The following is a 12,295-nucleotide window of genomic DNA, read 5'->3' as shown; positions in this document are numbered from 1 at the left end:
ACTAGGGAGAGATAAGGAAAATGGATATGCTAAGTAGGTGGATACAGATTTGTAGAAAGCATGAAAAAGTTAGTAGGGTGCTTTTGTGAAACGCAATAGTTGGATAGTGTCCAGATATGAAATACATGAAACCCTTCTACTTGGGAGAAGTGCAGTGGAGAGAAGGGCTGGATTACAGTTTACAAAGAGATTACATGCAGTGCTGCAGGCCTTTACGACAGTTTAAGGGATTGATTTTTCCATTGCAAGCAACAAGGGGACATGCATGTATGCCGTAAAGGAAGGTGGGAGTGCGGAGAAACCGAGACCGGGAATGGAACTGGGAAGCTGTGGAACTTAAATCAGAAAGAACTGTAGAAAAGAATTCATATGTCTAGTCTTTGGTAAAGTGTGCCAGGGTCACCGAGCAATGACGCACTCAGCTGCTAACCGAATGGAGGTTCAGACCCACTGGTTCGACAAAGACATGACAGTTTGCTTCTGAAGAGACTGCAGCTTTGGAAATGCTAAGGAGTTCCTTCTACTGTCCTTAGAGGGTCAATATACATTGTGAATTACTTGATGGCAATTACAGGTGCTTCCTTGTTGCCCACAGAGTAAATACAATTGTTTCCAAAGTTGTAACAGAGCTTACATTTTGCTATTGAACTAATTGTATGGAAACCCAGGGTTGGGTGATAAAGTAAAAGAATGATGTAAACTATAAAATAACCAACCACATTGTAAGATGGCATGTCTAAATTCCTCCTTTAAGAAATAAAGCCAATACATTTATAGGCTAAGGGGAAGAGGGCGGGCGGATGCTGTTGGTGCCATTGAGTCAGTTGCTACTCACAGCGCCCCTATGTGGTGACAGAACAAACTCCCTCCCTGTCCTGGGCCAGCCTCACAATTCCTCCTCTGCTTGAGCCCATTGGTGCAGTCACTGTGTCACTCCATCTCCGTGAGGGCCTTCCTGTTTTTGCTGCCCCTTCACTTTATGAAGCATGATGTCCTTCTCCAGGGACTGGTCTCTTCTGACAGCATGTCCAAGAACATGAGATGAAGTCTTGCCATCTTTGCCTCCAAAGATTATGCTGGCTGTATTTCTTCCAAGACAGAAATTCTTTTGGCAGTCCATGGTATTTTCAATATTCATCTCACTTATTTTCCTCTTTCTACACTTTTCATTCCAACCTCTAGTAATTATTTCTATGTAAGACTGAGAAAGTTTGCTGAGTGTAATGTTCTCTAGCTTTGTTTATGTATTGTGGTGCTTAAGAGAGTTGTCATTTTTTATTGATGCATAATATTCCATAATATGAATATACCAGAGCGTGTTTATCCATTCCTCTATGATTAGGGATTTTTATTGTTCCCATGTTTTTGCATTATGGAAATAGCTACCGCAGTCATACTTTCCACCAGTGCCTAAAAGTTTCAAGAGCACCACTTCACAGGCAACCCTTGGCATTAGCCACTTTTCTATTTTTTGGCAAACTAATGTGTTTATACTGACCTCATATTGTGGCTTTAATTTTCATTTTTTGACTGATTACTAAATTTTTTTCTTTTGTAATTCTCTGTTCATCCATTATATCTTTTTTCCCTTTTGAGTAAACGATATTGTTTCATCTGAAAATATTTTAGCATAATTTTAGGCATTTTTCTTATGACCCATTCTTTGCCAGTTAGAGGCATTATAAATATCTCCCGTTCAATTTTTAAAACTGTATGCATAGGATTCATTCTGAGAAGAAATGTTTACTTTCAATGCAATCGCTAGAGGTAAGAGAAATGGGACAATAAGCTGCTGCTTTAGAATTTAAAAATTTTAAATTTAAGGCAAAGAAAGATTTTAGAATTTAAAAATTTTAAATTTAAGGAAAAGAAAGTATTGCTGGAATTTTGACACATAGATGGCAGCATAAACTGCTACTGAAATTTTGTAAATTGTTCCTTACCTTTTAGAGGCCTCTATTTGTTCTTTTTTACATACCTTTTTCTTGGTATCCTTTCAGGACATTCTTTCTCTCTTTAAAGTGAGTTAGGACTTGTTTCTATTGCTTACAGATAAAGAGCTATCACTCATCCCGAGGAGAAGACTGAGTGATGAAAGGGCATTTTCCAGGATCATATTTTACAAGATAGTAAGGCAAGCCTTCAGAGAAACCTGAAATTCTAGACTGCTCCACAGCCACCTGATACTTTTCAAGTGAATAGAGAACAACCAAATATTATGAACTCCCATTTTGAATCTTCTGCGCTTGAAGGGTAAGTTAAATTAGCACCCAGTACTCTAACTGTATTTTGGGATGAACATATGTTATCATAAAATGACAATCTGAGCACTCATCATCCTAAAGATATGCTAAATCCATGTTTGAGTTGCCATGAGCCACCCCAAGTACAACAGAACAAAACATTCCCTGATCCTACACCCTCCCCACAATTGTTCTTAGGTTTGAGTTCATTGCTGCAGCCACTGTGTGAATCCCTTTTGTTAATGATCTTCCTCCTTTTGATTCCCCTCAAGCAGGATGTCTTTTCCCAGGGACCAGTCTCTCCTGGTGGAGTCGTGGTTACACGTTGGGCTGATAACTGCAAGGTTAGCTGTTCAAAACCACTAGCCGCTCATTGGGAAAAAGAGGGGGCTTTGTCATCCTGTAAAGAGTCACAGGGACAGGTCTCCTCTGTCCTGCAGGCACACTACGAGTCAACACTGACCCAATGGGAGTGCAGTTCTTTGTTTTTTAAGTCTATCATGACAACATGTACAATGTCCAAAGTACATGATAAAAGCCTGCCATCCATGCCTCCACGGAGTGTTCTGAAGATACTTCCTCCAAGACAGCCGTGCTTCTACTCTCGGCAGTCCACGGGACTTTCAGGTTTCTTCTTAGTCTTCCTCACTCCATGGTCAATTTCCACATGCCTATGAGGCCACTGAAAATACCATGGCTTGAAGGTGGTTTTCCAGGGCGAGGCTCACCCATTGCACTCCGGATGTGCTGACCCCTGCGATTTCCCCAAACGTGGGAAACTCGACTGCATCATTGGTGGTAGTGGGGGACTGTTCACGCTCTCCCCTGATAAAAAAAAGAAACAGAAGAAAAGAGAAAAAAAGAAAATGCCATGGCTTTTGCAGGCACATCTTCGTCCTCAAAGCAATATCCTTCCCCTTCAAGACGTTAAAGAGGTCTGGTATAGCAGATTTATCCAATATAATGTGTTTGTTGATCTCTTGACTGCTGCTTCCATGAACATTGATTGTGGACCCACGCAAGAGGAAATCCATGACAACTTCAATCGTTTCTCCTTTTATCGTGTTGTTACCTCTCGGTGCAGTTGTGAGGATTTTGGAGTTTTATTTTCACACTGAGTTATAAACCAGAATGAAGGTGGCAGCCTGTGATGTGCATCAGTAAATGATGCAAGAGATAATTGTGGGAACAGAGCAAGGGAATACTGCGTGGTTTACAATCATGAAAGGTGTGCAGCAGGCCTGAATCCTCTCACTATACTTTGTCAATTTTTATTCGGAGCACATAACCAAAAACTGGATTATATGAAGAAGAATGCTGCATTGGGGTTGGAGGAAGGCTTATTAACAATCTGTGATATGCAGATGACATGACCTTACTTGATGAAAGTAAGAACTTGAAGCTTTTTAAAGGCAGAACTTTCAAATAAAAATTGAAAAGGATTTTTTATGAGATCTCTGAATAAATGAAGTTTTCTCACTTTTATTTACCCATTAACCGGGACAGCATTCTCATCTTGAGTTGCACCTTTCTGAATATGGAAATACTTAGACATTAATACAACCTGTTCCCAGCACAAGCTTTGTGTCCTACTCAAGGATCAATTATGGTCCTGCAAGGGGGCAGTCATAACTAAATGTAAAAACTGTAATTGTCTTAGAGAATAAAGAGAGCACAATGTTTATGCGAAGAGTATTCAAGGCATGTAGCTTGGTTGTTGTTGTTGAGTTTCTGTTCTTTTGCTAGTAGCTGAAATATGTCCAGGCCTTAAAATAGAGATTCCTGAGAACAGATGTGATTATAATTCTGTCAAGGACAACTGTTTGGACTTTTATTACAAGAAAGGAACCTTTCAGGTCAGTGTGAGTGAGAATTCTTTTTCTCTTTTATTCAAGCACTTCTCAAGCCTTACAAATTATATGATTTTTATTTAAGAGCGATGGGTTGGTCTTAAGCATCTTTATTTTTAATTACATATCCTGAGTCCTACTTAAGAAGGTAGTTGATGTCCTGCCAAATGGAATACTGTCTTAATCCATCAGGATACATGCAAATTAATTAATTTTAGTGAACATCTTTGGGAAGAGTATGATACAAAGTATTGTGGATTTATTGTCCACTGAGAATTTTAGGAACAAACCGCAAAAGTGTTAGATGCATTCTTTCATTTTAAGGTACTTATGATATGGTTTGGAAACATGTTTATAATAAAAAATTGTAATTATAGTGATATGAAGTTTGTTCTGAACTACATGGTGGGGTTTATTGGAAGCAAAAGTCGTGTCCAACTGGTAGAATATAAGCCTTTGTATTAATTTAAGCCACACTTAGCAAGTACTTGCTGGAATTGGAGATGCTATTGCAATTTTGATAACGATAACCCCTGCCCTAATGATAATCACAAGCTACTAAATAAGAAGCACTAGGAGTTGATTGGTAATGAAAACAGAGTGACAAAGGAATGACTGGAGAAGTATTGTATAAGGTTTTAATATGACCCTTCAAACCACAGGCTTTGTAACTTCTACCAATACATTTTTTCCCCTGATGAATTTGAGTAATAGAAGGTGGGCAAAGATGCTGACGGGCTTACATGATTTAGTTGTCATTGTTAACAGACCAAATTTTTCACTCTAAAGTGGAAATTAGTCAATTTTCCCACCAATGGATATAAAATGAGCCATCTTGGCAGCAGAAAGAGCAATCTCACCAATCTTCAGATGGAAGAGTTAGGAGTGAAATCCAGCCTTTGGAATTTAGGGATCCCTGCATGTAAAACCTTCTCGATCAGAAGATAGATGCCCGGGACTCTAGAAGAGGGGCCAAGGCATGCAGTAAATCAAGACTGATAGGGTAGCTCAGGAGAGAGTCGGGGGCTACCCAGCCCATATCCTGAGTTCCTTTAAACAGGGGACACCCTTGTGGAGTGGGGTGCTTCCAAGCACTGGGTTGGGGATCTAGGTTTACTGACCCCTGACCTATAGCCGAGGGTTATGGTGGAACGGTATGTCCTTCGGGCATGTATTGGCAGCCCTATGGGAGTTTTGTAACATTCCCCAAGATGTTATGCAAGAGGACACGGTCAGATTTATAATTTAGAGCATTGCTCAGGCAGCAACAGAGCCGTATTTAAAAGAGGGAAAATATGATATGTGCAATGGATGTCACTTGAAGCAGAGGAGTAGGGGGCACGGTATCACTGAAAATGCCTATCAACCATTGCAGTTCTTTCCAGCCATGTAAAGCATTACTTAGTAAACAAAAATCTAGGAATTGTGTTGCTATTGGTTGTTCTGGCAATGCCAAATTGCATACATGTACTAGTCCCATAGGTTTTTATTTTTTAGGGAAAAACCGCTCCCTTTAGTTTATTACTTTTAAAGACCGTAAGCTCAGACTCTTGCTGCACTGGACCATAGGTGTGACACTGGTAGCAGACAGAGGACATTGCTCCAAGACTGGCAGTTCAAACCCACCAGCTGCTCCTCAGGAGGAAGACGAGGTTTTTTTCCAGTATAACGTTTCATGGCTTTAGGAACCCTGTTCTGCAGGGTCACAAGGAGTCAGTTGAATCATTGGCTGGATGACAGGGGGTGCGTGTTAAGGTAGATTTATGAACTAGCTCTGCTGTTGAGTGGAGGAACAGAAGGAATGGGAAGAGATGACTTTGCGCATATCAGAGACAGTTTTATTAGTGAATGAAAGGAAGGTGTCATTGCAATTTTCACACAGTGTCATAACGTGTTAAATAAAAGATTAACGAGCTTGACTTGTATTTTTAAGCTGAGATTATGGTAGATTTAACTAAAAGTTGAGTGTCAAATATTTGGAGAAGGATACAAATTCAGGGCGAGTGGCAAGCCTTCCTAGCTGGAGTGGCCTGTTTCTGTAGATGTGCCTCCGGGTACCAGCAGAGAGAAAGATTTGAAGACACGTAAACCTGTAGGCAAGGGAACTGGGTAGACGGATGCATTAATCAAGAGATTCATTGAGAACAGGTGAAGGTATGAATTAGAGTCATTCAGAAATAATTTAGAAAGAACAAAACTGGGTGGATGGGGAAAGTGTAAAGCAATTTGGGTTGAACTCAGAGTGCTTTGACGTTTGCATCTCCAGAGTTAAGCACATGAATGACACTCAGGAACTGGATGCTGATTGAGTCAGGAATGCTTTCACAAAGGAAGTGATGGAAATGGATTATGAAAAATCCTATTCACTTATTTAATTCCATTTTCCTACAAATTCTTTGAAGTTCCCTTATATTCTTGGATGTTCAGCAAGTCTTCAAACTGAAACCTGCTCCTCGTACTTCTTTTTTCTCTGTGTTTGGTCAACTCCCCTCCATTACCTGATGGTAGGAACACTCTCCAAAGCTCCACAGTATTTAGATAAGTACTTAGCCCAGTACTTAGAGATACACTAAGTGCTTATCATAATACTTAGATAGTCATAACGATTCCATAATTTTTATTTTAATGAATAATTTTATAAATTTACCTAAACTCAAACTTCAGTGTAAGTGAAGGTGACTTATTAATATTAAGTAAGGCCAAGCAGTCGCATTTACTGCAACATTATCTACTACCTTTACTACAGGTGTTATTTTTTTGTGAATGCACCGAAGCAGGAATCTCTGCATATATTGATCTGCATCTTAGCGATACTCTTTTTAATTGATTCTAAATATTTCTGAAGGATAGTGTTTTCATGGCTCTCCATGGGAAATGTCCGGTACTCTCCCTTACCACAAGAGAGGGTGCAGCCCCTCAGCACCTCCTTGATCTCTCTCTTTCAGGCCTCTCTTTCTCTTCTTCCCAACATGGAAAAATTGTGTTCTTAAAATACGTACTAGGATTCTAACCTCTATGTGTGAATGGAGTTCTGCTGGAAAGAGGATTTTGTTTCTGATATTAATTAAATCATACCAGTGTAGGGTAGATCCTAAACCTAATCACTTGTGAGTTATCAAAGATTAAAATCAATACAGAGTCATAAGCACACATGATGGAAGACACATGGCATTTGGGAATCTACTACAACCTAAAGAAGCTATGAAAGCCAAAGAATACCATGGAAGGAATAGACCCTGTTAAGATTCTGATTTGGACTCAGTCTCCAGTACTGTGAAAACATAAATGTATACTTTTAAAAACTACTCATATATGGTGTTTGTGTTACAGCAGCACTAGGTAAACAAGGCACTAATCCTGCACCATCTACTGCATTAGCCACAGCAGCCTAATTATTCCCAAATCCAGATCTTGAACCCAGAGTCCCTGAGTGGAACAAATGATCAAATACTTGACTATTGACTGTAAGACAAACAGTTTGATTCTAACAAAATCTACCTCAGAAAAAGGGAGGGAGATCTAATTCTGAAAGATCACGACCTTGAAAATTCTATGGACTAGTTGCGCCCTAAAACACATGGTGTCACCATAAGTGAGAATCAATTTGAAGGCAACTGGTCTCTCTTCTCATGGGAATTTTCTTTCTTCCAAACTTTACTTGTCCAATAATTACCCTTTCTTGAAAACCCGTCTAAACCCTAGCCTCTCCTTGAAAAAATTCTGAATCTCGCTCCAGCAGCAATGGCTACTCTATTCTTAACGCTAAGAACATTTTATTTTTTTAATCTCTCATATGACAGGTAATTTTATTTCTCTATAATGATATTTTATACATGTATTTTTAATGCATACATTATCACCCTTTCTACACTAAACAGGACTGTGCATTTTTAATTAGTGTGACCAAAAAAACCTAAATTACTTGACTTACAAACAGAATATGCCCAATAAACATTTATTGAATGAAAGAAATTAATGAACTAGCATTCAAAATCCATTCCTACCTAAATTGAACGGTGTGATTTGTCATTCTCCCTGTAATTTGATTCTCAACAAAGGTTATTCTAGCCCCTTGGGCATGATTGAGAAGTGACCAGAATTATTTTCAGTTGTCAAAATGCCTAGGTGAGCTGCTATTGGCTTTTAATGGCCAGGCTACCGGGATGAGAAATACCCCAAGCTTCTTAAACAGTCTCTTACACAAAATAATTGCCCTGACAACCTATATTGAGAAACCCGGAAAGGTTTTGAATTTCAGTGTACCATAGACACCTACTAATCATTAACTTATCTTTCTTTAACCTTGACCACATGGATTACACCACAGCATAAAGAAAACAAAAAACTCCTCATAACAGGACCAATGAGCAGTAATATAATAAAGAAAATACTGGAGTTATCAAACATTTTCTTCTACTTGGATCAACAACCAACACCAACGGAAACAGCAGTTGAGAAATCAAATGACTTACGGCATTGGCCAAATCTGTTGTAAATGACCTTTCCAAAATCTTTAAAAAGCAAAATTATCACTCTGAGAACAAAGATTTGTATGACCCATGCCAAGGTATTATCAATTGCCTAATATGCAAGTGAATGTTGGTCAATGTGTAGGGAAGATTAAAGAACTGATTCATTTGAACTAGAGTATTGTCAGATAATTTTGAAAATACTCAGGCCTTCCAGAAGAATGAATACATCTGTCTTGGAATAAGAATGGCCAGAACGTGCCCTATAAACAAGGATTGTAAGACTGATTCACTCGCTTTGGACTCATTGCCACGGAGAAGCCTACACTTGGAGAAGAGCCGTGTGGTTGGAAAACGGAGCATCAGTGCAAAGAAGAAAGACGGCACTGTCAGATGGGCCCATGCCGTGCCTGCAAGAGACAGCCGTCACGGTTGCAGACGTGGCCCGAGACCTGGGGCTGTTCTGTTGTGTTGTGCATGTAGTCACGAGGAGGCCGAGAGGACTTGACAGCACCCAATAGCACCCCCACCCCCCACCCCCACCGCCGCCGCCACCACCACACCGGCACATAATCAGGCTAAGAATGTGAGGAAATATTCTGCGGGCCTTCAGTTCAGTGCTTGGCACACAATAAGCTTGCAGTCAATTGTAGTTCCTGCCAGTCGTCTTTTCAGGAAAATCGGAAAGTGGTAATATCTCCCTCTTCGCATTGATATACAGGGAGAGTGCTGGGCATATGGAAAGTGCTCAATAAATAATTCAGGATAGCGATTATTATTGTTAATGCTGGTATTAATATGACTTGCAGATGCTTCGCAGGGTAGGCTTATGTTGAGTTTACTGTGAAGGAGAAACCTCAGGAAGTGACACAGGAAGAACTGTTAAGTCGTTTGTTTTGTCATCTTACACTTGTGAAGGTAAGTTAAGCTTTTCTGTGGCCTGGTTCCTCCGGCGTCTCGGTGGGACTTCAAGGTGAACCAGGTCAGTGCCTGTGGCCTTCGTCCCCAGCACGGAGAGAGGGAGAGTGAGGTAGGGAGAAATAGCGATTCGAGTGGAGGCTTTGCATTGAAATGAGTCTGGCCCGGCAATGCTTTGTGCAAATCGTGCTGGAGCTGCCGTTTCACATGCATTTGGTTTTCTGCAGAGAGAAATGTGTGAAGGCAGACATTTGCCTAAGGCCTAGTTTTCTTACATTCCCTTGAAGTTCTGGGGGCTTGAGGAGCTATGCACCCTTGAATGAGAAGCTGTACACCTTTCTCTTGGTTTCCGTGGTCACTTTCACCCTCCCTGGCTCACACAGCATTTGCACAGGCATTAACTCCTTTGATTCTCACAAGACCCCCCACAAAGCAGGGATTCATATTTTTTAAATCATTTTACTAATAAAGAAACAGCTCATTTGTGACTCACAGATAGTACGTGGCCGTTCACATTCTGCTTCTGTATTTAAAATCTGAAGTTGACAGGTGGACTCTTTGACACAATATCAAACAGTATTGGAAGGCATCCATTTCAGGGTTTGAGAAGCTGGTTGGTGGGGAGGGCAAGGAGAGAGAAGGAGAAGGAAGGAGTCTGCTTCCTGTTTCCTGGAGCACTTTCTACCCCCAGGCGTGATGCTGGCCACTCTTCAGAGGTCAGCTCACTCCACGTCAACTATGGCCGCCATAGACACAGAGAAGTCAATAACTTAGCAAGTCCCCACCCATGTATACTAAGTGATGCACTTTTTTATTTGCAAGTTAGTTGTTTAAAATTCAAAATGCTTCCCATGGTGACCGTGTTTGGTGTTCTCCAAGCCTGGTTATCAAGTGCTATTTTTAACAAGCTTCTCCAGCAGGTGAGTTAGGAATTAAACTGTCGGGGCCCGAGAAAGGATTTTCCCGCCAGCAGTTGTAATGGTTGTGTTGAAGACAGACAGAAAACCTAATAAGTACTATAGGCACGTGTCCAGGACTTCAACAAAACAGGGATGCCAGGTGTCCAAAAGAAAGGCTAACAGGTGCATAGCAGACAGACAAAAGGAAAAGTGTGAGTCATTGGGAAAGGACCAGGCAGGCCTCTGGGTGCAATTGGTACCAGCTTCAGTCCATGAGAATGTGCTGGCACCTACAGCAAGGATGTCTAAGCTGGAAGGCCCTGATTACCTCACCTTTATTGATATATCTCTTGTAAAGTTATTTCTTGTATAAGTGAAAGCTGCTTATTTGGGTGGCCTCTTGAGAGGATTGCATTTCTTTCTAATCGACAAGAGGTGGGGTTGGCTATAGTGCACATTTTTCACTGTACATTGCTCAATATACCACCAGATGCAGCTTGAATGGTTCCTGGATTGCTCAATATACAACTGGATGTAACATGAATGGTTACTGGACAAGAACCGATTATTTTAGAAAATAAAGAAAATTACAGCATAGAGAGCTCACACACACACACACACACACACACACACACACACACAGAACCGAGAAAACCAAATCAACTACATTTGAGTCAATTTCAACTCCTAGTAGTCCTGAATAGAGTGTCTGAAGCTGTATGGGAGCAGAGAACTTCACCTTTTTCCCTTGGAGCAGCTGATGGTTTTGAACCACTGACTTTGAAGTTGACAGTCTAATGATCATATATACACACATATAAAACTAACATATCCCATTCCAATATACGGGGAAGCGGACGTGGGAGCACCACACGTCAGCAATGCTTAGGCCCTCACATACCTTGATCTAGCCTTGGGTGGTGCAGTGAATACCATAATATTTGGGGGCTGATAAAAAATTAAAAAGACCACAAGACAGCAGCATTGCACAATAAGCTATTTATTGGGGCTGCCACATTGACAGTGACTTTGGGGTACACAATTCCCAGAGCTGTAGGACTTCCAGAGGCAAGAGGAAGGGCCAGAGGGCAGGAGAATTCCCAGAGAAAAGGTGAAGGAAGGGGAAGCTGCCATGAGTCTTTGTGATGTTTTCCTAAGGAAAACTTGGGAGAGGAGTCTCTGAGTGAGAAAACTCTGAAGTTCAATTGGGAATTTTTGTAATGGCAGGGTGCAATTCTCTGTGGTATGTAAAGCAGACAGGCTCTACAACCCATTGCTGCGGAGTTAAATCCCACTTCCTGACCCTGCTTATGCTAACAGAGTCAAATGGAATTGTTGAGGGAAAACGGTGCCACCCAGGAATGATAGAAGGCAGATGCCCAGCAGCTGGAAATCTGCTTCTTTAGACTATATACAGGAACAAACACCATTGTTACATTTAGGTGTCTGTGAATCAGGTCACATAGGACAGCAGAGCGAAGCCCTGCTGGATCCGGGCCGTCCTACAAATGGGCTACGTTCCTGTTCCGTGTTGCAGTCAGGGTGTTGATTATTCATCTCATTGATGATTTTCCTCTTTTTTCACTATCTTTTCACTTTTCCAAGCGTGATGTCCTCCAGGGACCAGTCCTTCCTGAGTAATATGGCCCCAGTACGTGGGATTAAATCTCACTAGCCTCTCTTTTAAGGAGGACTTTGGCTGTACTTCTTCCCAGGGAGATTTGTTTGTTCTTCTGACACAGTGCTTTCAGCATTCTTTGCCAACACCGTCATTTAAGTGCATCAACTTTGTTTTGGTCTCTGAATCCTTGTTCAGCTCCTACATGCATATGAGGCGCAAACACCATGGCTTGAAAACACACACACACACACACACACACACCACATTGAAAGTACACAGACTTGAGTTTGGTGGG

At 41.0% G+C, this 12,295-nt stretch overlaps 1 non-coding gene across 1 annotated transcript; it reads left to right on the top strand.

The window, feature by feature from the left end:
* The first annotated feature begins 2,910 nt into the window (after window positions 1-2,910).
* LOC142438029 (U1 spliceosomal RNA) lies at window positions 2,911-3,071 on the top strand. Its single transcript, XR_012782503.1, has one exon. It is a non-coding gene; the product is annotated as a U1 spliceosomal RNA (small nuclear RNA).
* The last annotated feature ends 9,224 nt before the right edge of the window (window positions 3,072-12,295 follow it).

This window comes from Tenrec ecaudatus, chromosome 1 (assembly GCF_050624435.1).
Source record: "Tenrec ecaudatus isolate mTenEca1 chromosome 1, mTenEca1.hap1, whole genome shotgun sequence".
In the NCBI taxonomy this organism is placed as follows: domain Eukaryota; kingdom Metazoa; phylum Chordata; class Mammalia; order Afrosoricida; family Tenrecidae; genus Tenrec; species Tenrec ecaudatus.
Note: the sequence above shows the minus strand (reverse complement) of the source record. Positions and strands in the feature narration are given on the sequence as shown.